The 26,146-nt window shown below is 42.8% G+C and overlaps 1 long non-coding RNA gene across 3 annotated transcripts in view; it reads left to right on the top strand.

Annotated features, from left to right (window-relative positions):
* The window catches only part of LOC104912960 (uncharacterized), a 176,986-nt gene that overhangs the window by 42,719 nt on the left and 108,121 nt on the right, over positions 1-26,146 (top strand). For all 3 annotated transcript variants that reach the window (XR_014886229.1, XR_014886230.1, XR_014886231.1), the window contains exons 3-5: positions 5,462-5,574; positions 8,439-8,540; positions 10,365-10,447. This is a non-coding gene — a long non-coding RNA (uncharacterized LOC104912960). The remainder of the gene's footprint in view (positions 1-5,461; positions 5,575-8,438; positions 8,541-10,364; positions 10,448-26,146) is intronic.

Raw genomic sequence — 26,146 nt, 5'->3', positions numbered from 1 at the left:
GTGTCAGAACAAGGCATTGTGTGTGCGATTTCAACATGTCTCTGGTTTTGTTCTAACTGCCAAGAAACACTGGTTGTGTTATTATGAAATGATTGAGGAGCATTTGCTCATACAAATTTGTTTTAAGAGTTTAGTAATTAAATGTCAACACAGTATTGGTGTCTGAAAAGCTCTCGAGCGAAAGCTCTGCTCTAACTTGAAACTATAATACGCTGTTTCTGTTCTCGCAGAACAGATTTGTTTGGAACAGCCTATTCAGGAGAACACATCTCGCTGCAACATGCACGGTCCTTGGCCTTCAAAGGCACCCTTGTGCAAAGGGCGTGTTGCATTAATTTGTTCAGCCAATTTAGGGTGTGTGGCATTAATTTGTTTGGCCAATTTGTTTAGAATCTGGCAGAGCGTAAGCACTCGGCTCAGTGTCTGTGCATAATGCCTGTCTCATCTCTGCACCAGATCTCAAGGTTTACCACACGGTGCCTGGCCACACCTCGAGTCCGTGCTCAAAAGAAACAAAGGTAGGAGCTGAGTTGCCCTCCAAAAGCTCCTTGTTGGGCACTTAGATTTGGAACTGATTTCCAGCCCTGGCAGTGAGCTCATGTTTGAACCATTGTTCAGAATTTGAGCTCCCACGGTCTTTGGTGGGAGCTCTGCTCACAGGCATCCAGCACTGGGCTTTACAGTGAGTTACTGATGAAAATCCTCATCTTAATATTTTGGCTGAACAGTCCTCAAGGCCTGGAATAAGAGCTGGCTGGAAAGATTAACATTTTCTCTCTTCCATTAAAATTCCATTCTCACAAAAGAGTGCAATACCAGTCAGCTTTCTTCAGAATTTAGGCTATGTGTCCTGAGACTTGTGCTGTCATTCTGGGAGCACATTTGTATTCCACGCAAGACGGAACGAATTCATGGCGCAGCTTTTGTTTGACTTAAGGAAAACCAGACTTTACCCTGGGCATCTACGCTGCTGGATGTAACAGGAGCAAGAAAAGGTACCCAGTCCAGGTCTGTGTGCAGCTGGACCTTCATGTACACACATTGTGAGCTGCGGTCAGATCATGGAGCAGCATGAGAATTGGGTGAAGTTTGTCATGAAGCCCTCATACAGCACTTTTGGGAAAGGGGTATGAATTGGCTGGAGTGAGAGCCGGGTCTCGCTGATGCAGGCTGTAGGATGTCTGTTTTCCACAGCACGTGTGAAGTGCTGAAAAAAGCAGGCATGCAGGAGTGTTCACGTTTCCCGGAACAGGGCTGCGTATTTCAGTGCGTTAAGGATACTCACGGGTGACCTACAGTGAGCTACACGCTGTGCAATCTAAAGCCAAGGGCTTTATGTCAGGCTTAGAGATTCTGAATGGTAACGCACTTTTCAAAGAGCCTCGAAGTAATTAGCCTTTCGCTCCAAGTTGACACGCTTACACTTTTAATATCAAGAATAAGGAAAAAGACTAAGGCTTCTAACCTCAAATCCATAGCAGCTTAGGCACTTTCACCTCACAGGTTTTGTTATGACAGCTCTTTGTTTGGCTGATAGTGAGTGGTGTTTTGAATAGAAGTGCTTTTGCTGCCTGCTTTGCTACTTTCCCGTAATAAGGGGGGACTTGGAGGTTATGCAGCAAGGTGCTAATTGACATTAACACTCAAGACAGGAAATGCTGACACAATTTAAAATTAACATCCTGTCAATATACTGCTGACCTGTGTTAAATGTGCGCTTTGTCAAACTTTCAGAATTAGATTTTAATACAAAAACAGCATAAGGCTGGGAACCTTGCTGGTCCTGAAAAGGCTGAATTTAATATAGTGAGAGTCACCCAACCGCTTTCCGTTTTAGCTTATCTTTTCTCAAGGAGCGAAGTCATTCTTGGCCAGAGAAGGGTTGAATATATGAAGTAGCCTAAAAGAGCTAAAAATGTATTTGTTAGTAATCAGACTAAAATTTTCTTACAGTTCCCTATTGTAATGTTGCCTTACCAATGACTGAGTCCTAGAGGTGGATTTTTCCAAAGGCTGCGGTGCAGATACAGCAATTTGCATCCAACCAGGCTGTCCTGGTGACCACCTCCATTTGGCCATGCGCAGCATCGCACCTTGATCTCTTCTGATTCTGCATCCAAGCCTTAACCTAAAGCAGGTGGGAACAGAGAGAGCTGGTGTGGGACTATCCCTACCCCCTTGCTAGCCCATGTTTTTGTGCTTTGAACAGAGCTAGGGAATAGCTACATGCTCTAGGAAGATTCTCACTTTGTTTGTGGATGGCATTGCTGATTGGATTGCATCCATGAGTTGCCCCTCTGGCTGCTCACAGAAAGCTGCAGTGGGACGGCACAGCGAGCAGCCCAGTCCCCTCATAGGAACTGATGGTGCTGCTCAGTCAGCAGGTCGGGGCCCTTGCTCGGGGAGGGTGGAAGGGCAGGAATAGGGATAGCGCCGAATAGGAGAAAACAGAGCACGCTTGGGTGCAGTCTGATCTGCGGAGGAGGCTGTTTGCTGAACATTAATCAGAGGTTGTCCCAGGCATTAGGAACAGCAAGAAACAAGGCACAAAGCCAAGAAAAGGTGATGAAGAAAGAGGAAGCAACGTGAGGAGGAGATTGGGCTGCGTGGCAGGAGCAGGAGGTGGAGCAGGGCAGGTTGAAAGCAGAGGTGTTGCTGAGGGTAGCCCTGTGCAGGCACGGCGAGTGTGGAAATGTTTCAGGAAGGTGGTGCAAGCTGCATATCACTGTTGGCAAACTTTCTCTAAGAAAACAGTAAGTGGGTGGCCCGTTGCTGTGTGTGCTTCCCACTGATGGCTCCTGGGAGCAGGCCAACGTTGTGTGTTTCAGTTAAGGTTACAGTGAGACTGCCAAAATGTTGTCTGTAGTGCTGGTTCTGCAAATTATTTGCACAGGGCATCTATTGCCGTTAATAACTGAGCACTCCAAAAGGCGGCTGCTTCAGATCCTGTGTGGGAAATGGGAAAAGTGCTCCGGCAGTGAGATGGGGCCTGATGCAGAACTTCGGAGCTGCTGCCGCACCAGGGGGGAAGATCTGCAAAGCAGCCGCTGGGTGCTGTCATCTGGTGCTGCTGAGTGCTTTCAGGGTGGCTGCTCTGTTCTAGTGTCGGACAAAGGGAATGTTTTAGGTGAAATGTGCTTCCAAGGCCTGGATCTTTGCTCTCAGTTGGCAAGTGACTCTTGGAGCAGAACAGTCACTGTCAAACGGGGCTTTTTGCTTTGCAACAGTCTGTGCCTCTCTCCCTCTCTGGAAAAAAAAAAAAAAAAAAATTGTGCAAAATCCACTGATTTTTAGAAGAGGAAGTATCGTGGTCATACTGTGCTCTCGGGAAGGAAAAGAATTGCCTTCTACCACAAAATGTTTACATTGGCTGCCAAGGTTTCTCCTGATTTCCTCTGTTGGGAATGAATAATTAAGGAGTTAACTGCGAGGTGAAAAAGGCCTCTATGTGTTTAAGTCTAATGTCATAGCTTCCCAAGGACAAAGCTTCTAGCACGCAGAAAGGTTTCTCTGTCAAGCAGATGAGTTCAATAACTAAGCAAGATGCCAAGAAGAGGAGTCAAAGCAGAGAATTCCCAGTAGGAAGTTTTTAGTATGCACTTATGACAGGTACTGCATGAAATGGATGTAGAGCACACATATGTGTGCACAGGCAACACACATAAGGTGTTAATAGTCCAGGCTGATGCCAAGGAAGAAAGAGAGCAGACAGGGTCAGCTACTGTTTCCTGAGCTAAATGTTCCTTTTCTTATGGTGGTCAGAGCCAGGGGTAGTTTTACAATGTGCAAAACATGCTCTTGTAATTAAAATGAAACTCGCACTGACAGAGAAAGGGGATGGTGAATGTTGACCTCACATGCTACATCTGTAGAGCATTTGGGGACACGTTCCTTTAGCAGGAGCGATGCTGGCTTTTGATAGCCTTTTATAGTGAAAGGTGGGCAGGAATAAAGTTCCCTGTTGATCTGTATGCATTGCGTGAAGCCATTTCTCAGGAGAAGACAGTGCTTCACAACACAGAACTGCTCAACTGCAGTTTTTTTAATTTCCATTCTTCTTTTTGGAAACAGGGGTGTTGCCAGTGTCTGCAGGCAGTGGAAATTAAAACAAAAAGCAAATAAAAGAAACAGACAGTTGACAGGTTTTAGCTATCTGTTCTGCTGGGTCTCTGCTGCCAGGCCTTTCAGTTTGCATAGCTATTTAGGCAAACAGGTTCCAGTGTCCCTTACTGGGGCCCGTAAACCTGCCCTTCTGGAATTGGACTTGATATGGGAGCCTTTGAGAACTTCAGCTGTGCTCTAACACACCATAGCTATTAGTGGTGGGCCCGCAGAGAGCGCTGTGGTCACTTGTGTCCATCCTTCCTCGATGGCCGCCTGGGATCTCAGCTGCGGTGCACTGCATTGCCAGGAGCTCTTCTGCTGGCCTGAAGACATCTCTGCTCAGGTCTTCTGAATTAAAGATTCCAGGAGAGAATGGGAAAATCTGCTCCCAGTCCTCCTAGACTTTCTAACCTTTCTAACCCAGCCAAATAATCAACAAGTATATCATCTTGTGCTGAGATAAGATCCTTTAAGAGGCAGAGTGCTCTGCCTTCCATGCATGAAAGGTTCATTTAGAGCATGTGGTACCTGTGCGTGTTGAGCAAATGGAGAGCTGGAGGGATTCTTTTTATCCCTCCCATTCTCTTCATGTTGGCTGGAGAGTGCAGGTTGAATGTCTGACTTCTCGTTACGGAGCACCTCTCCATCACCCGAGCCCTTTGTCGATTCACCAAATGTGACAATTACAGCATTGCGGAGATGAGACTTTCTAATCCTATTACTCATTCATCAACCTGCGGATGATAGCAGAAGCCAGATCGAACAGTGCCAAAAGAGCAGTGAGGAGCCTTCTCCAGTGCTGTGAAACTAGGCTTAGCTCAGGCACAATAGGTGTGTAATTTAAGGTTTTGTTGAGCTGAAATCCAATCACATACTTGACTGGTAGATCACAGAAAGACACAGACAAAAAGAATGAGATAATTCTACCTCACACAAACACTTGAATCCGGCTTTGACTTATTAACAAGTGTGTGATCAACCTTACACTGTTTCTTTTTTTTTTTTTTTCTTTGAACCTAGAGATGGGATGGGACTGAAATACTTTCACCTACTTGGGTATCAGCCAGTAATTGAAAAAAAAAAAAATCTGGAAGGTAACGAAGACAGACAGACATAAGTGGAAAAGTACAGATGCTTATTTTATGAAAGATTTGAAAATATAACTTCTAGGTTTAGCTCTGTGTTGTCTTGTCAGCATCTGGTACCTCTTGCTTTCTCAAGGATGGAGAGAATGTAGCGTATAGGAGAAGAACAAGGCTAAAAAAGTAAAACCTTCAGTAGAGGAGAAATTACAGCGTGAGCCTTACTGCTCTCTTTCTTGCAACTAAACTACTCCTTTTGTTTTGTCTTCTTTCAGGCATGTGCTGCAGTTGCCAGAGGAGTAGTGGGGGCTCTTAAGGGTGTGTGATGCGGATGCCACCACAGCCATGCAGCCGTGCAGCAGTGCCAGAGGGCAGTGGAAATATGGAGGTGAGAAGGGGGTCTTAAATTCTGCCTTTTGTGAAAGCAGAAAGGTGGATGCTCTCTTTTTTGCATTTAAAGAGGCATCTTTTAATTAGGCAAGTGTGTAATTTAAATTCACTCCTCTAAAAGGCAGTGTTCAATACAACCTGCTCTAGCACGGCCTTTATACATTGACGAAATAAAGCACAGGGCACATTAAATGCTTTGGCAGGAAAGCCCTCTGCAACAGGCACATTGATAATGGTGACAGGCATAAATGTAAGTGCTGTTTTTCCATGTAATACAGCAGTCCAACCACTTTGGTCAAGTAGAAATCTTCTATCAAGACCAGACTTGGAAAAAAACACATTTCTACTGTTTTTTGTGTCTGCCTTGAGCTCTTCAAAATAACAAGGTTTTGCATGTAGAATTAATGGTATATGACATCTGGTACTACCCTGTGGGTGTTGTGTCCTGGATGTTCAGGAACACAGGCACCCCAAACTAGAATAAACATGAGTACGAGCTCACTACTAGGAAGAATGACATAAAGGTTTAATGACTCAGTTGTGGCAGAGGACTGAGTGCCCTGGTGTGATGGTTCAAAAAGCTCTTTTTAAACTTTGCCCATCAAAAAAAATGCCTTCAAGGCATGCAAATTGACAAAAAAAAAGTCCAAATGCAGTGGTCACTAGTGTGCAGTCAGCACAGCATAATGGATTGCTCAGATGTAAACTAGTCAGAGAAGTCTGCAGCAACAGGTATGCTCACAGTGCTTGTACAAAAGAAAGGAACCAAGCTGGAGTACAAGTAATGCAATGATGGGGGAAAATGAAACAATGACAAAACCCAAGGACCTAAGAAGCTCAGAGGGATGAACGGGAAGTGGGGAGGAATCCTTGGGATCAAAAAGCTGAAATGAAACTTGGCATTACTCTTAAGAGATCAGGCAATGTTTTGCTTAAAAACAAACAAAACAAAAGCCAAAATTATGAATTTGTAAGATCCCAGACTTGAAAGCATACAGAAACAGCATTAGTGGAAAGATTCTTCTTCTTTTTTTTTTTTTTTTTTTTTTTTTTTTTTTTTAATAAATGAATTAGTGGGGGAAAATCCGTCAACAATCCAACTGGTATTCAAACATGAAGAGACTTTCAGTAATTTGTAGGAATATGGGAAGATTCAGATATGTTCCAAGCGGAGTAGAGAAAAAATAAGATATTCACAGCTCAGTATAATCTTAGAAGCTCAAGTTGGAGTCTAACTTGCTTCCCAAGCTACAGAGATCTCATCAACAGAGAGATTTCATTCAGCAGCATAAACTCTGACATTTGACCAGACAGTTGCCTTGGGGACATTAGCTAAAATAGCCTCAGATTTAAAATTGAAATATGAACTTCTGAAGGCTTTGGTAGTTGCTTTCCGTTGCTACTGAGACAACCAATAGAAATACTGGCTGCTGGATACTTCAGCATCACTAATTCAGGAAGAAACTGGTGATCTGCAGATACTCTCGTCCTGCAGTGTTCTTTCCCATTTGTCAGCAGATGTAAGTAGCTCAGCTGTCCTTCTCCTGCTAGGACAGGAGTAGTTTCACCATCTCTTCTACTTGTTATCAGGAGGCCAATCAAGGATCCAGTTGGTGCAGAGTAGCACTTAGTGTGTTGGGATGGTGGTGCTGCCCTGTGGGTGCGGCAGCCACAGCAGTTTATCCCAGGAAGGCTGCAGCAGCATAGATGCAGCTGTAAGTGTGCCTGCCCGTGATGTGGGGGCTGCAGGTGCTTGATGGGAGGTATTTGATGTCACTGAGCCTGTGCTGAATCGGGAGGAAACTGTGTTCAGTACGTTCTGTGTAACTACATCTGTTAATGACCTGTGCCTGCTGAGGTGTAAATGTGTGCACAGTTCAGTGTTTCAGGTGCTCCACAGACATGCATGCTTACTGCTGCTATATTTTTAATACAGCTCTTTTTGTGATACTCTCTGGCTCCAAAATCCTACCCAGACTAACAGGGAGTGAATATTTTGTTGTCAATTGCTTCTGGATGTCCTAGAGGGACAAGCGTGGTATTGGTTTGAGTTTGCCTCAGAACAATGCACCTGCATACACCCCTGAACCAACTTTCCTTTAGCTACCAAACCAGCAGCTGGGACAGCCAGGTAATTTTCCTGTTTTTGTGCAATCAAATAAGGACAATGAGCTAAACTAACTTACTGATCGCTCTCTCTGAGCTTCAGGTAGTTTTCTTTGTATGCTCCCAATACAACAAGAACTTAAGGAGCTTTTTGGACAGGACCATGCAAGAGCAACTGTCCCTGCTGCAGCCCAGGGAGGACCCGTGCTGGAGGAGGAGAAGGAGGAGGGGGATGTTCTGTGCAGGAACTGCAGCCCACAGGAGCAGGGTTATCCTGAAATGCTGCAGCCCGTGAAGGACCTTTTCTTCGTTTTTTCCTTGGTTCCTTGTCAAGCTCTAAGAAAAGTTCTTCAGGGCCATAGAACTGGGGGCAGACTTAGCCTCCACGAAATTCTAGCAGTGTCTCTGTAAATTCCAGCCCGTTGCTCAACGAAGTTGAGTGAGGATGATGGTTGAGCATTTCTCATCTTAAGGAGCTACGATGGCAGCTGTGGAAGGCTCCTGTGTTCTGGGTGTGCTCTGAATAACCTCTCTCACTATGGTTCACATTAGAAATTTTGATTATCTGTCAGGCGGCTGCTCCCCTTCTCTTGAGCTATCAGGGTTGCAACACTCTGTAGAAGTCATTTACTTGCCAGTGGTACCGTTAGCCCTTTGTGAACAATTAAGCTGAGGTCAGAGGTTGTAATATATCAAATTTGCGGACCGTATTAAATTTTATTTTTACTGAAAGGAACTTTTTGTCTCTTTTATCAGGAGGAAAATTAAGCTGTGAACTGGAATTCCATCAGGCTGTCTGCTGTGAAGCCCTGTGGCTTTAGCAAACAGGCAGCAGTGGTCAGAAATGACACTCAAAAGGTAAATTTATTTCTTTTTTATTAAAAAGGATAAGTTATGACCTGTACAGTATATATTTGAAAAGGAGGGGACTTAACACAATGTGCTGTATTTTCCCACTTCTTTTAAATGATGGATTTTGCCCTGTACAGAGCTGTTCTGGATGAGAAGGAAGGGGTGCTGAGCTGGGCTGCAGCCGTGGGGTGCAGGTGTACCCACCTTCTTTGCCTGCTCCTTCTCTCACCAAACCCTTCAGCAGTTTTGCCACTAATTTCTAGGAACTGGATCACTTTCAAAAGTTCTGCAGAAACTTGCTGTCTGCGTGAATTTTTGCCGTTCTAAAGAAATTTTATTTTAAAACATAAGTACTGTGAAACCCCTGGTCACACCCTGCCTTTCAGAGAGCAGACAGTTCTCGTATCCAAACACCAAATTCCCAGACAGACTGGCTACCCAACCAGGCTGATTGTGCCTTTGGCCTCCACAGGGTTTCATACTGTAGAGGAAGGATTGCCTTTTGGGTCTGAGCATGCAAGCATGTGCTTGTCCTCTTCATCTGGGTATAAAATACCTCTTTCTGCCTTGCACAAATATTAAAATATACGTGAAAACTTCAGGAACCTGCGCACTGTTTTTGCAACTTGCTGTGTTGCCTGCAGTTGACTAGCTGTGGTTTGCAGGCAGACATGTTTGATTTCGAGCACAGTGGCTGATGATAACAAGTTAGGCTGCAGAGATCCTACAGCTTTTTCATTTTTCTAAAGGATTAAGGGTTTGCCCTGCTGTATTTGCTGCTTGTTTCTCCTCTTTTGCTGTACAGTGTTACGTTCTGCTCATCCATATTTCCTGTGTTTCCATCCTAAAGAAGGCAGAATTTCAACAGCAAAGAGAAGGAATTCTGTTGTGCTCTGTATAATTTGAATAACACCCTGTGGGATGAATTGTGCAATTTTAATATTCATTATCTCAAATGTAGACAATAGAATAGACTGTAGTAGGGAAGACTGATTAGCAGATCACTGAAGATAGGTTTTTTCATCTTTTTTTTTTTTCCTTTTCTACTTGGCCATTGCTTGGTGATAAGCAAGTAAAACATTTTATCCAGACCTGAATCTTTGGTATTCAAAAATGTAATGCAGTAATCATCCTTCAGTAAACGTATACATGGGAGCCCAAGAGCCATGGACAGAACATTCATAAGTCTTAGGCCTTACTGATGAGCAGCCCAGGCCAAGAGATTTCTGTTGCTCCCTCAACTCTAAATGAAAGGCAGGTTCTGAAGGGAGAGGGGAGCATGCAATCAGTCCACAAAGTGAATGGTAATGCTTTAATTATCATTCTATTGTTATTCTTCCTTTTTAGCAGCTTGGAGGTTATGTAGTTTGCATATTCATTCCTTTAAATCTCACAAAGGTTTTGTTGTTGGCAAAAGTTTGACTGTAAAAAGAGGGCAAGCTTGTCATTAATAGGCTAGAAGGGAAAGAAGGAAGAAGGGCTGTTTACCCCACACTTCAAGATTTCTGTGAGGGGAGAATCCAGGGTAGGTACTGTTTTTTGGAAATAGAGATACTAAGATTTTTTTTTAATAGGCAAGCACATTAGTAATCACTTCTGGTAACTCACTTTGGGAGTGTAATGGAACTTAGCCCCATAAAAAACTCACCTATCACTCAATGAACTGACCATTGTTATAAAGGCTACAGAATTTGCCAGTGTCCTTCAAGAGAAGCTTTCCAAGAACTCATTTTGTTAAAATCTTCAGTGAAATACAGTTCTATGTACTGAGTTAATTTCTTTGCCATAGAAAAAAATGTATTCACAATATTTCTGTTGGTTTCTTTTCAGAAAGTTGCATGTAATTCGTAGAGGACTTCCAGCTCCTGTGAAAGAACATGCTTTTGTTCTGCACAATCTTCACATCTAAGGAGGTAATATGACCTTCTTGTAGAAACACTATCACAACTGCAGCTGCCTTGATTAGTTTTTTATGTCCTCCTGTCATGCATTATTCTCATTACGTGGGCCCTTCTCCAGGTTTTGTAACAGTACTGATTAGACATATAGGCGTGTGCTGATACAGTAGGCAAAGTTGTAGCCTCTTCCATCTCCACAACTGTTTCGAGAGGAAATGGGATTCTGCTGCTTTTGCTGAAGTCACAGTGTTAGAGGTCTTTTTTCAAGCTTAAGCCAAGTGCAGTTATTGGGAGATGTACGTGTACTGGAGAGACTGGGGTGATGCAGAGACTGAAAAAAAGAAAAGGTTAAGGATGATTTGAAGAACGTCTTCTGTGAGTGCAGAGTTAAAGCCATTGCAATTGATGCAGGCAGAAGCAGTTTGAGAATTGTCAGAATTATGGTGTTCTGTGCACCTACTGCACATGGTCAGGGAGCAGGAGGAGCCCATGGCAGGCTCTGCTCATGTAAGCTCTCTCCAGCTGCCACTGCAGGTACTGAAAAGTGAGTCCCCATTACAAGTGTTTCCCACTGTTGGAAGGTGATGTGTAGTGACTAAAAGGGTTGCCAAGGGTGAGCAAAGAATAGACTGCAACAGTCAATAAATATATTTTTCCATATTTATATGTAATATATTGTAATATGGCTGCACTTGCCCATTTGCTGTTTTTTTTCCTTTTCCCTAGCTTATGCTGTCTCCAGGCCTGAGAACTTTGTGTTTCTGTTGCCTTCTGTCTCTCAGGGATGGTATAATGACAAACTGATTCTTCTCCTTCCTGGTTGATGAATAGGGTTTTTTGTTTTGTTTTGTTTTTTGAATTGTTAAAGAATGCCTAGCTTTAAGCTATTAAATGTATTTGGTGATTTTTACAATAGATTCTCCACTACTTTTTTGGTGCACGTAATCTTCAGGATCATTAAAGGGAAAATCTGAGATTTTCCATGCTTGATGCTAATATAGTACTTGTTTCATAATGAAGCTTGAAATGGTGGATTTTTGCTCTGGATGCAATTACAAAACACCAAGAGCTCCACTAAAGTAAATTAATTTGGGATAATTTGCATCAGTTGAATTCGTGGCCCTGTTGACATTATCATGCCTGCTGGAGAACAGACACCAGCAGGGGTGATGCTATTCCATACCCATGTGGAGTAGGAATGGCCTCTGGGGATTAGAATGAAAGTAGAGGATGACTACTGCTAGCACAAGATCCAGATGAGCTGTCTGAAGTATAATAAGAATGAAATAAAAGGCAAGCTCACCATAACGCAGTGAGATGCAGCTGAAAGGATGTGAACCTGGTGAAGTTGCTCCACTTCATGTTGCCATAGAGGGATCAGAGCTCAGAGCAGCTCCTCCAGCCTGTCTGTGATCAGGGATGGGAAAATTCTCACATGCCCTCAGGTGTTCAGGTCAAACTGAACTGCTTAGGGGCTGTACCTCAAAGCCACATGGAAGTACTGAATACTGCTGAGCCAAATGCCCTGTTTCTCAGGTGGAGCTGGCAGGAACCAGTTCCTCAGCAGCTGCGTTGGTTTTCTATTTGCATCTGGATGAAAATCAAGAGGTTTCTTTTTCTGTGTCAGACTTTGAATTCAGAACTTTGACTCCCTTCGGCTGTCCTAGCTCTTACATGTTGATGCAGTTCGCAGTACTGTAGCTACCTGGATCTAGGCTTTTGTTTCAGGTGACTTGTACTACAATATTCTCCTCGGGACGAGTCTTGCTAGAGGCACTATCTCCCCTCCAGCCCGGGGAGGAAACATCTGGTCGCTCTGGCACAGTGGAAGCTTCTGGGATTGTCATTTTGTTTGGCATGAGTGAAGTAGCCATAAGATTCGGTATGCATTTTTAGTATGTTGCAGCTATGCTCCTTGAGCCAAAGGAAGACAGTTTATAAAGGAAGCAAAAGAACATTTTTACTCAGCTTTTTGTGATAGCTCTTCATTAGTAATATTCAGTAAAATAAAACCTTATAAATGCTCAATTCAGCTGCTGTTAAAGTAAGAATAGAATTGCTATTGAATTTAATGAGGTCAATCTGGGGCTCCAGATGAAGGTAATGCAAAGTATAGTTCCATCTCGCTCCTTTCCGAAAGAAAGCTGGCCAGCTGTGAGATGGCGATTCAAGAAGGATGGCTGTGCCTCAGGATCCATTGCTCCAGCTGTATCAGGCTGTTCTGGTGAGCCAGAGGTTTGTGCTCTCCAGCCCAGGGCCAGGGAATTACAAATGTGTACAGAAATAGAAGCCAGAGTTCAGGGTGAGGACACACTGCAACAAAGCCTATTGGAATGGGAGAATTGTAATAAATGGCATGAAGAAAGCATGATCACTTCAAATTCTTGCCAAATGTGACTTGATTGTCACTTTTTTTCTTGGGAATATGGCCTTACTATTAAAAAAAAACAACAAACTGGTGATCTCTTTGGAATTAAGGGTTTAGGGTATGTCATGGGGAATTAGACATGGGCCTCCCATTAGCAAGAATTTTGACCTCCATGCATAGCTCTGAAAATCAATCCTATCTCCAGCCTCAGTTGTGTTTTTATTTCAACTGAGGAACAGGCATAGATATCACTGAGAAGAAGAGTAAATCTCGTGATTGGAAACTTCTGATGTCATTTTCAAGTGCAGTTATAAAACTGAGTGATGACATGTAGATGTCCGCACCCAAAATATTTACAAATCAAACCGTGTGGGTGCCCAGATTTTATGGTGGCAATAAAACGTTGCTTAGTATTTCCTGGTAAAATTTTAGTACTGAGTAATTACTATTAAACAGATGGAGAAACAGGGCACTGTAGCAGAGTTGAGAGTATTTTTCATAAGCCTTGCTTTTTCCCATGGGCTTACAGTGTCTTGACAGTTCATCTTAGGCCCCTTCCCCAGTGTTTATCATAAGCATGTGCTTTTGGCAAGTAGCTCCACTGAGGTCCGGTCAAGTGATGATGACACTTTGAAATCAACAGGAGCATAAGGTGGCAGTAAAACATAAGTAAAAAATAATCCCGCTGAGCTGGGATTTGCAACATTGTGCCTTGAGTCCCACCGCAGCGTGGGGTATGATTTGGATTCTCTCGTGCCTCAGTTTCCCTGTGTGTAAACAGCAGTGATCCTTGTGAGGAGGGAAGGTCTTTTGCCTTTTGAAGAAGAGAAGTACTGTGAAAAGCCTTGCTTGCTATTATGCATATATTGAAAACAAAACCTAATCAGTGCTTTGCTAGGTTGGGGATGAATGTGTTTAGCAGTTCTTTTGATCAAGCTGTAGATTACTTAGGCAGTGGTTTGTAATAAGAGCCTTATCAGCAACAAAAACCCTTCTGTCATCCTCAGACAAGCAACAGTCATGTTCTAAAATGGTTGCCAAACGTGTTTATTTGAAGATGGTTGTTTCTAGTATAGCTGAAACCATTGTGTGGCGAGAGTTCAATTGCTTCCTACTAAAGCCAACATTCACAGCTTGGAAAACTGTTAGATAAATGTCAGTTTCTGCCATAATTTGTGGAATCAATGCAAACTGAGTCAAAGAATCACAAACAGTAATGTGAAAATAAAATGATCTGCGTTATGGTTTTTAAGTAAATGATGATAAACTAATAAATGCCATTAGCTACTGCCATTACTTTGTTGAATTTAGCTGATGTTACTGTGTTGACTTTAAAAGCTATCAGCTTAACTATATAAATCCATTTGACATGTCTTTATTCAGATAAAACTTTAATACTGCAAGTGTAGCAAATTAGATGCAAATGCTCTTTTTATTTTAAGTATATTTAAAGCTGCCTTTTCAATGCAAATTTTACAGGAAATCTCAACAAGCTAGGACAGACATCTTAGCTGTCAGCGTGCAGCACTTTCATTTCGGTCTCAGGCATGGGAGCTGCATTTTGTCCCTGCAGACTGAGATAATTAAAACTACAGAGAGATGGTTTTAAATATACATGATACACAGTTACTTAAACTGTGGGATAATGCATAAATGTGGTCCTTAACATTTTTGATAGAGCAGCACCAACCGGACAGAGTATCAGTAGATGGTAGGGAACACATTTCTTTTTGTGCAAACAGCTTTGTTTTATTTTTATTTTTCACCTTTTCACCTGAATTGCTCTGGAAGCACAGAAATACCATTCCAAACCCTGGGTTGGGAAAGCCCTTATTAAAAAGATACTGATACCATTAACTTCTTTTTTTCTTTCTTTTTTTTTCTTTTCTTTGTTTTGAGCAGCCCCTAGCCTCCTTGGAATACATATCTATTTCAGCTTTCATTTGCTGAACCCCCTGAATGAGTTTATCCAAACAATGTGAATTTACTCAGATCTTTTTAAAATCCCACATCTCTTGTGGTTGATAAAGCTGACTTTAGCTAAGAAGAGTTGGATCAGGGTGATTTAAATTTCACAGTGAAAATGATAAGGGCTTTACTAGAAATAATAAGCGCATTCAAATACTGTCATGGGCAAACAGTTGAATGTGCAGTGAGAAATTTGGCAAGGCTAGTTTTTCTCAGTGTTGATTTAATGAAGTAATGGATAGTAAAATAGGAAAAAAAAAAAAAAAAAAACCACCCAGCAACTTGCATTCAGAGGTAAACATATGTTAATTCCATATCAGTAGTTTTATAAAGCATTGTTCATTAAAAAGCAGCATTAATGCTCTAATAACTTTTAAAATGCCATGCTGTTTAAAAGCCACAAAACCCAACTGAGCCACCAGCAAGGGGAGAAGCCTCTCCTGGCAGCCCTGCACCCGGTTGTTGGCATTTCCCAGGCGTTCACCCGAGGAGAACGTGTGCTTCAGGGAAGGAAAAAGAGGAAGCACATCCATGTAAGCTGCAGGGCAAACAGTGGCCCAGGTTGAAAATGGTTTTGAATGCTAGCTTGTCCATTTGAAAACACAGATCCTCACCTTTCTCATTCAAATCTGTGGGAGACTGCACAGCCCCCAATTGCAATTGCAGAGGCAGCCTTGGCAGGATCAAAAGGTTCAGATCTGTGAATCCAGATGTGCTTTTGTGTGATGCAGCCGGGATGGCCATTGAGTGGAGCTGGGCAAGGAGCAGGAGGCGAGGTTATTTTTGAGGCTGTCCTTCAGACGGTTTATAGCTGTCATTAATGGGGTTTGTGTACAGCAAGGAACTGGCATCCAGAATTAGTGATGTCTGATCGGTGAGGCATCTGGAAAGCAATAAATCAAACATGTATGGCGCTTACAAGAAGGGGCAAGAGAGAAGAAAAGGGAAGAAACATCACTCTGTTGCCAAAGGGCTGAGGTTAAGAATCCCTCTGTGCAATTTAACAGTTTTTAATTCCTACATTTTAATACCTCGCAGGCCATTGTGTCAGTCTGCCTTAGCTCGTTCATGGAGCCATCTCACTGCTGCCAAGTGGATTAGCTCTCCGAGGGGCTGCTGGCCCCCTCCTGCTCGGGGATTGCATCCATCACCGCCCTATGCGCATCCCCTGCCCTCCCAGCCACCCTGCTGCTCCACCCCAAATGTGGGCCGCCTAACTAGCACTGCCAAACGCCAAGCCTGGCAGTCTCTAAGTGGGACAAGCTTTGTTTTTCACATGTGCCCCTATGATCTTTTTTTTTTTTTTTTTCTTTTCCCTTCAAGGAACGCAGTAAAGACCTAATAGGAGGCTTCCTGCAATCAGTGCAGGGGAGCAGCGGCCATTAGCAGATGGGAAGAGATCAATATTCTGCCCAACCTTTCCGGTTGCAGTTCTAGTTGGTAATTATATAGCTGTTATAAATTCATGAATATCGTGTATGAGGAAAAACTAATCTCTTCAAAACAGCTTATTGCCATAGTAAATGACCAGAGAGCTACCACTGGCTTCGTCACTGATAACTGTTTTGTGTTTGGTAAACAGTTGGTAGGAACAAAATGATTCTAAGGTTTAAAGAAATACTCAGGAGCTCAAATCCTCCCATCGACCATCACACGTTTCCTGTATTTGGCTCATTACAGGACAAGTGTGTCCTTTAAGACATGGAGATTAATGAGGCATTTTACGAGACTAATACATTTTAAATTTTAACACCGGAGTTAGCATCTATAATTGTACAATTATACGTTCATTTAGATTTTTTAAAGATAACTAATCACAGGTGACTAGAACTGTGTGAAGAGGCAGAATTTATGTTTCTCCAGCTGCAGGAGCACTAAATCATGCAGGAATTGAAATTGTTTTCCGTATGACAGATAGCTCAGGCAAGATTAGTCAGTCACTGTTTCAGATATAATGCCTTTTTTATTACGCATACTTTATGCGGGACTATTATATTTGTAACATATATTTCTGCATACAGCAAATTAACTATTGTGTAATGCACGGACCAAGAAGGAGTATCATTAGTTCTCGCCGTCCCGCAGTTTTGAGCAGCTGGTGAAATATATACCAATCATCCAACAGCTAGCTTCATGTTAACATGTAGAACAAAGCCTGAGCGGCTCCCGTTTGACAGAACTTTACCGTGTAGTAATAAATAAGGCTGAATTATTGATGGTGATAACTGCTAATATTATTATGACCTCAATTAAGTGCTTTTTTCAGACACATTAGCAACAAAAGGTCTTCTCTTTGCTCGTTGCTGTTTTTTCAAGTCCCACTTTACATTAAAATCGAATTGATCAAACCTATTTGCCATTTCGCTGTGAGTGGATAACCATAATGGGTAATCTATCAGCATGGTGCTTCCCTTAAAGCTATTAACACCTTTTGTTGTTTTACTCAAGTTTCTAAACGTGCTGAGAGGTTCAAAAAGGCAAACCCTGCAATCTGTTAGGATTGTGCAGAGCCGTGACTTGTGGCATTCTTTTAATTACCATACTTTTTTAGCTCCGCAGCCAAACACTGATATTTCTGACACTAAGTAAGTCTTTATTTACTTATGAAGCTGTGAGACAGCTAAATTAAAGCTGATTAGCAAGATGGCAGCTCTGCTGCTCGCAGCTGAGGTGAGTTGAGCTGCTGCATGGCTTCTCCCCACAACTCGCTGCTTGACTCTCAGGCACTGGGGCTGGGATCACTCAGCAGCGAGGCAAATAAAGGGAGCTTAGAGTGTTTTGCCCTATGGCAAATTGGCAAATTGTGTTAGTTACATGGATGCGTGTGTAAAGTGTGGAGCAGCCTGTTTGTTTGTGAGAGCTTTTATAATAGGCAGGGGGAGATAATTTCCAGGGACAGGCTGGTGGAGTCTGCGTGCTTGGGGAGTTGTGGGATTACACTCATTAAAAAGTGAAGAGCTAATGAAATTAATCAGAGGAAAGACTGAGCAAACTGGAGGACGCAATGTGGACCTGTCTCCAGCTCCAGAGAGGCTGCCTCTTTTCATGTAAATCTCTGTTGAAGATTTCTGCCCTTCTGGAGCCATTCTTCGGGTTTGTGCTTCTTGATTTTGGATTTTTGCTGCCTTAATTCCTGTGTGGGGCTGAGTGACAAAAGAGGGGATTCCTGGTTTGCTTGCTCATGACAAACCTAGACTAAGAGTGCCTGGGCTGTGATTCGTCACTGTTTGTAATGCTGATGCAACAATTGAGTGAAAGTAGGTGGTGCTGGTGTTCACTGGCACAAAACCCCGGTCATATTCCTGGTAACAATCTCAACAATCTCAAAAGCCTGGACAGAATAAGCAAGGAAGTCCTTTATTGCCTCATATGTTCCTTTTGTTCTCTTTTTGTTTATATATACGTATTAAAAAATAAACACGCACACACCAGTGTGCTGGCACTGTTGGTGTGAGTGTTCCTGGAAGAAGAGAAGCCCCATGGATCCCTGCTGCCTCTGTGCTCTGTGTGTGAGCAGGGAGCTGCTGCCAGCATAAAGCTGAGGCTACTGAGGACGTGTGAGCTCAGTGTAGGACCTCTGTGCTGGGCTCTGCACAGTGCATCGCCTTTGAAGGGACAGCACAGCTCCTTTCCTCTCATCTCAAGGGGAAGGTCATGGCGTGGCACTCTTGAGGACCTGTTGCCTGTGTCATTTCGTGTGAAAGTGGGAGTCCCTTGAGTTCGTTCATAATTACATTAAATTGTTCTAATTGCAGAATGCTGCAAGTAAAGGCACATGTGTGTTCATTTTTGGCACAAGCAGTGTCAGTGCCGCCAGTTTAAGCCAGGTCATACCATTGTGATGTCAATGCCAACACTGGTTTTGGCTCTTTTGCTTCTATTTGTATTGTAGTGAGTCACAAGCAGGGGGAAATGAAGAAATACTTGCTGGCTTCAAAAGCAGATTGAAGATAAGTTGCTGTTAAGCTCCAGTTCTGTCTAGCTGTTGATATGTGTAATATAGCAAATTAATTAAAAGCTTACACTCACAATATATAGGGATTTAAATTGTTTTAAAGTGGTGGTTAGTCTTTCAGCAACTAGAAGATGCACATGACTGAGCTACTCTAGTAAATCAGTGCTTCTAGAAGTGCTTCAAGTAGCTTACCTTGCTTCCAGTTTCTTTGCATCAATCACTTTTTGTGTGTTTTTATCTTGTGTTGAACAAATAAGAACTGTCCTATGCCCATTTTATGCATCCTGCAAAGCAGGGTATGAAGTGGGTTGATGACAGCTCATTCATCTCACTGTTTTTGAAAGGGATTCCCCTTCTGGACATCATGTGGAGAGGTGTTTTTCTGAAGCCCACCCACTGGTACTATTTTCCCTTAGGAAGTGGCTGCCTTTTCCTAGGGTGTTTCTCGTAGGGGTAAGGCTGCATATCAAACAGCGGATTTCTGAATGGTATATAGTGATGTTGACTTTACTGATGCTTCAGCTGCTGTTGTATTAATATAGACTGCCGCTCATATGTCAGTTGGAAACAAAAATCAATAAGCAATGAGAATGGGAGTAAAGGGAAACCAGAGAAACAAAATGATGAACGAGAATTTGGTATTTCCCCTCATATGCTTCCAGCCAGCTGTTGTGCACTCCTTGCCATCAAAGGACCTGCAGCTCACACCCACACGTCCTGCCACCTGGGTCGGGGCTCCTCCTGGGCCATGAAAGAGGATGCCAAGGCACAAGGAACCCAGAGCTGATGCTCTACGTCCTGCAGAAAGCTCAGGTTGTGGTTAAATGGCCGAGTCCCAAATTGTCTGTGCCCAGGTGTGTGTGCATGTCACATGCATAATCTTAAATAAATGAACAGGTCATCTTTTTTTTTTTTTTAAAGCAACACAAGTACCTAACAATCCCTTGAAGCTATCTGCTTGAGTCCCTAGAGCTTCTGCTTGCTCCTCTCTGTGTGTGCGCTGGGGGCCTGGCATGCCAAGGATGCAGTAGTGTTGGGTTCAGTGTGGTGGTGATGGTGGGAGACTGCTTCGGCAGGCTGTGAGTGTGAAGCGGAAGCAGGAGGGTAAAACTGCCCTTCTAAATGAGCAACGGTGCCAAAAGCACAGTCAGAAGGTACAGACGGAGGCTATTAATGGAAGCACCGAAGCAGCCACATCTGTGATTGAATACTCAGTCTTTCAGTGCCTACTGCTGTGTTTACTGCTCCTTAATGTGGTATTGTTTACTCACAATTAAACTCTTGGCCATTAATTTAACTCTCAGATGCTGAATTGGTCACACAGACCCAAATCCCAGAGCCTGGACAGCTGTGCTCTGTACACTCCTTTAGGCACAGCTCTCGTTAGGAGGGAGCGCAGGCAGCAAACTGACGGCACCGGCTGCTGCCCGGCCCTGCTCCTGCAGCCCCTTCCCAGAGCCCCCCCTTTCCCAGAGCCCCCCCTTCCCAGAGCCCCATGCCTGCTCCCATTGGAGCAATACTGCACTGTGGTGTGGGAAGCGTTAATTGTTGTCAGCCTAAATTTCACACCGGAGATAACAAATGCTTGAAACCCAGACGCTGCGTGGAGTAGATAAATGCATTTTCCCCCATTAATTAAAATGAATCTGTAAATTTAAGCAGAGGTGTTCGCTATAGTAAGTTTTTGAACTGGTGACAAATGCCACCAGCAAAAGGCCTGAGATAAGAGGATGTCAGAGCCATCTGCACCAATACGTGCCTTTGTGGAGCATCACTCCACAGGGTCTGCAGTCGGTGGTAGAGGTTGGTAGCAGGGAGGTGAGGTAACCCACAGTGTGGGATTCCAGGGTGAGGGACAGGGCTCTGGAGGAGGGAGAGTGGCTTATGTCTCATGAGTTGGAGCTGGCGGTGATTTGGAATGTTGAGTGTTTCTCTATACTTTCCTTCCATTTCTTCTGTCTAAAAGAAAACATTTCATCATACATGGTATGTGTTGATCTGTCCCATGTATCCATTCTACAACTGACCCTACAGAGTAAGTGTTGATTTCTTTATAAACTTTCAGAACTAAAAAAACTCCTGTTCTCCCTCAACCCTGCTAATTACATTAAGGATAATGCTCAAGTTTGTTGAAGCTCAGTGGCCGTTCAAACTCATTTCTGTCTCAGGTTAGTTGCTGTTTCATACCACTTAGTTAAAATGTTATTACATAATAAGATATTTTCAGCTTGAAGCTTTAATAAAGTCATGGTTTCAATTATTTAAAATAGAGCTGCACAAACGATTCACCGTGAGCAATTTATTTGATTAACTTACATTCTTTTGGCAGCTGCAGTATATCTATAACAATGATCATCTTCCTTTAGAACTTATTGCTAGAAAAGTACTCTGCACCTTTCTCCTCATTAAACTGATCATAATTTTGACACTTTCATGTAGAACATAGGTGGCTTATTTCTGACCGTGTACATCACAATATAGTTGTGTTCTTACAAGGCAAAACCTTGCATGCACCGTGCAAGCCTTAGATCTGTTTCTAGTCAGTGTGCTTTACCAGTTTGCCTTTTGAATTCAGCTTCCATGAAACCCAGTGAAATGGAATCGTTTGAGCGTGCTTAGGAAGTGAACACAGGAGTCGTACAACAGTTCTGGAGTTAGTTGCGTTTTGTGTCACTTGTTTTTGTGCTTACCTTGACTTGGTTTGAGTTAACATAAAAGCACAGAGCAGGTGGGACCTGCAGGGTAGTGCCTTGCTGCCCTGGATCCAGTACGGCCGCAGCAGCGATGCGGGCTCGATTTTGGAAGCCTTTGGGAATGCAGCCCTTTGGCACGGCCTCGCTCATTCCTTGGGGTCGCTTCCTGCGAGCCCGAGCTCCTCCTCCCTCGTCGCCTGCCCGTTTTATGGGAGCTGTAAGTGGCTACACCTGCAGCCTGAAGCGGCCGGCACCGCTGTTAGAACGGGGAAAGTTCAAAGTTCGGAGGTCAGCCTTTTGTGACCGGTGAGGAGGAGATACGGGATAATAGCTCGTTAATGTTATTTGCCTCATTCGGCTGAAAAACTTGGTCTTTCTCTGTTGTGTCAAGACATTTACGTGGGCAATTCTGGGCATTGTCATTTGAATAGGGGTTAAATTATTCTGTTTTGTCATTAAGTGATCCTTGATTGGCAATCCACCACACAATGGGTGATCATTAGGGAAAGGCCATAAAACTGTTACACCGTTTAAGAGTGAATGGTGAATGAAGCCAGATATTTCCAGGACCCGCTCCTCCCTCCCCCGCCGGCTGCAGCTGCTGCAGACCAATTGAAAGCAGAAGCCCTGAATGTCGGAGCAGTCTTTAACCTGTTTCTCTAATTTTGTTTTGAAAGTGTTTACACTGAGGTGAACAGCAGATGAACCTTCTGATAGATACCTAAAGGGGCCCCAGTGCTCTCACTCCTCGTGGTTTTGTTGTGTCGGTGCAAGTGGTGCACCAGAACATTAACCTAAAAATGAAGGTAAAACATGGCACACTAGTTACAAGGAAAATCATACAAGTGGGACAAAAGCCCCAAATAAAACAAGGTCTTGAGAAGTGTATGCCATAGAAGAAAGTGCAAGTTGCTTGAATGAAATGCTTCCGAATCCAGAAACTAATGGGATTCAGCATCCTGAGCTGTGGGTCTTGTGGGTTCCACGCTGATGATACATTTGTGCTTTCCAACCCTAAGTCCCCTCTTCTGGCACTGACTGTGGCCACTGGCATAGCAGTCTGCTGGGTGGCACTTATTACTGTGATGCTACTGTAGGACCAGACCAAGATGGTACAAGGCATTGTTCAGTAAGGCAGTGATGTTGCTGGCAGGGCTGCTGTGCTTTCCTGTCCTCTTTGCAGCATGGTCCTGACCTCGTTTCTTCCTTATTGCATCTCACCGGAGAAGCAGGGTAGAGGGTAGGAGCTCTTGGTTCAGGTGGGGCAGTTCTGATCCTGGCTTACATCAGTTCTCATGGGACCGAGATATGAGAAGGATCTGACTTTAACACTCTTTCTAAAGCAGTCTCGGTGCTCTAGGTGACTGTGAGGTTTTCTAACAGCTGTCCTCGTTGTTCCAGTCGTGCTCCTGGGAATGGTGGTTTTTCCATGACTGAAAAGCCAACGTAGCTTTTAACTAAAATTGCAGAGCTAATTAACTGCTTAATGATTTGTCCTTGCTTCTTTATATTCCAATTACGATTGCAGCTCATCTCACTTGAGAAAGAACGTGTTCTGTGGCCTGCAAAGAGACTTATTTCTTCAACTACATTTAACAATAGGATTTCTTCCTAGTAATTAAAGATATGCTGTTGCAAGCTATGTAAGTGGGCTACAAACAGCCCTCTGCCCTCTGGGGATGCTCTGAACTGAGGCATGGGTTTTTTTTGTGTTTTCTGACACCCCCAGATGTCTTAGACCCCAGGTCTGGAAACATCAACTTCTTTACTTGACTTGGAAAGATCCATTGTCTTCAGGGCCTTTGGAGAGGATCATGGTGATGAATGTATGAGATCAGATGCTATGCTGGAAATCTGCCTTTAAAAGGGAAAAAGAGAAAAGAAATAGACACTCACGTTTCTACATTAAAGTTCTAGAATAGCAGTAGTCAAAGATGTTTTGAATAACAAGACAAAGGTGTTTTAATAGATTCCATGTATTTTCCAGCATCTGAATTTCTCTTTAAACTTGTACTAGGTAAATGTTACTCAGTTGCCCTTTTAGAAAACAACAATTTGACTTTTTTCCCCTCTTTCTATTCTGACAAATATTGGTCTTGATGAGTGTTAAGGGACTGAAAATACTCAACATCAAAGTGCTCATTATCAACCAGCCAGCTGCACTCCTCCCTGCACCTCCTCATCACACACAGACCCACTCTTTTCTGCAGGGATTGGCCCCCCCCTCGAGACACAGAACAAGTTCTTCTCTATGCTAACAGTGCACAACATTGTCAAATGATGTGTAATGATTTTATAATGTGAACTAATGCCACCAGGGACCGAACTGAGACTTCTGATTTCATTACACTCCCTGCTGAGACTGGTTTGGAATATGAATTTGGGGCAAAGATAAAAGGCTCTGTTCCTGTCCTTTACCCATCAGTTGTTAACCAGCATTATTTGGTGTGGATCCAGACAAGGATCCTGCCCAAGGTGTATCAGCAAAAAAAACTTGTGATTTATCTATGTGGCTATCAAACACCAGGAATACAAATGAGTACCTTTTACTGAGTAAATCTGTGTGCCATGATTGAAATCTCAGCAGAAGCCCAGAGAAGCTGCCCTGATGGTTGGCCACACCTTTGCTGCCCAACACGGTGTTCCTAAAAGATATGTTTGTTAATACTGGCCCACCAAGGTTTTGTATTACAAGAAGGAGTGAGAGGTAAGGTTTTGTTCTTTCTGTGGTGTTGTTTGTTTGTTTTTTAAAATTAATATATTGGATAACAAATTAATTAATTTACAAACAGTTCCAGCAATGTACATCCTCTTCAACTGAGCAGGGCCTCTTAATACAGTGATAGAAATGTAAGCACACTAGAAAATGGTAATCTTACCTGTTATTGTCTCTGTCCCCATGAAGCGTAGGGTACCTGTCTGTTTGAAGTGATAGCATCTTCTGTGTCCTAACAGACCAGGAAAAATAGGAAAAATGCCATAACATTTTTCTTTCGAATGGATAACGTAAGAATTAGTTTTCTTCTTCGTTCAGGTATAATTAAAAAAGCCCAAACAAGCAGGCTTCTAATGAAATCCTCATCTATGTTAACTATGTCTCATGCTATTGTTTTCAAGGTAATTTATCCCATTTGTACCAGCAGAAAATGTAGGCCAAACTGGTGACAGCAGGGAGACAAAAACCTCAACTGTCTTGCTAATTTTCAAATGTAATCTACCTGCTAATGTGTGATATGGAAACTAAGTGTCATTTATACACTCTTACAGCACTAAAGATGCAAGAGGGATAGAAACTAATCCACCATCAAAGGTAATTATATTGGGAATTACATTGCTTCCTGCTGAAAATTGTATTCAGCACTCTGCCCCGTTTCCAGAACTACACCATTGCTGCTCATTAGATATGAGTGAGAGTTAACTATAAGTAAATTAAATTCAATATGTGAAATGGGAGGATCCTCACAAAGATGCTTTTGTAAGCACCTGAAATGTAAGTGGCAATTAAATTTGCGTCCTGTTGTGCTTATACTGGACAAATGATTTACTTTCATCATCGAATATATTTATGCTATCTTGGTTGTAGGGGTCACAGCCACTATGAGATGGGAGGAAAGACAATACTAATCAAAAGTAAACCATGCCACTTTTTTCTCTAGTGCCGCTAATCTTAATTGAATCAATCTTGTGGCAGATGTTGACAGTGAAAGATTGCTCGAACCTGGGAGGCCAAGCTGGACAGAGCTTCCAGAATAAATAAATAAAAAACATCTTCCTTAATCATTAATTTGTTCATTCACTCCCATTTGCTTCCATTCTTCAATGTCTCAGAAGATGTACCCCATGCAACCTTCCTCTTCAGCAATCATTTCCAAGTGTTTCTCCCAATACACTCATGTGTTCTTGAGGAAACTAATTTGCCCGAGATGAATGCAGCAGAGATGCTTATCTTTTTTTTTTTTTCTTTGATTTTAAGAGAAATGTATTTTGCAGAATTGAGAATTAAAACAAAATGTCTAATGAGTTGCAGCAGAACTGTTTTTGTTTTGGTGCTGAAATATTTCCTGTAAGAGGATATTAGATGAATGCTGTTTGGATTAGGATGGAGTTGAGGAGTTGTTTACAACCTATTCATGGATTTGCAGCAGCTCTGGTTCTATAGAAACAAGGCAGAGAGGTGAAAACTATTTGAGATTGATGGAAAAACTAGAGATCTTTGTGGCATGTGGGTCAGGTACCCTGTACCTGAGTTTTACAGGAACGCTTTGGTATTGCATTGTAGGTTTGTGAGCATTATAAAGTTACTTGATTTTATTAACACAAAACAGAGTGGAATGCACTTAGTGTGTGAGCAGTTATTTCTGTTCTGCTCTGCAGCCGATTGTGTTTGTTGAATTGTAAGTGTGAAAATCTTTGGTTTTTAAACCAAAGACCTTAAAATAAGATGTGAAAGAGTAGGGGGATCCTTGCAGGATCAGGACCCTAAAAGACAGCATTGAAGTCTCTCTCCGGTTAGGACCAGGTTAGACTTGCTCTTTCTACCAAATAGTTTTAATTAAATAATGTCGGTGAGACTCTGTGAAGTGTAAGGAGAAAGGTTGCGATGAACATCACAGCATTTGTATTTTATATAATCCACTATGGGCCCTTGTAATTTAAAACACACCTATATCGTGCATTAGTAAGACTTCCATTGTGTCCAGTGAAATGCTATTTGGTGATGAAAAGCAGAT

This window comes from Meleagris gallopavo, chromosome 13 (assembly GCF_905368555.1).
Source record: "Meleagris gallopavo chromosome 13, MGAL_WU_HG_1.1, whole genome shotgun sequence".
In the NCBI taxonomy this organism is placed as follows: domain Eukaryota; kingdom Metazoa; phylum Chordata; class Aves; order Galliformes; family Phasianidae; genus Meleagris; species Meleagris gallopavo.
Note: the sequence above shows the minus strand (reverse complement) of the source record. Positions and strands in the feature narration are given on the sequence as shown.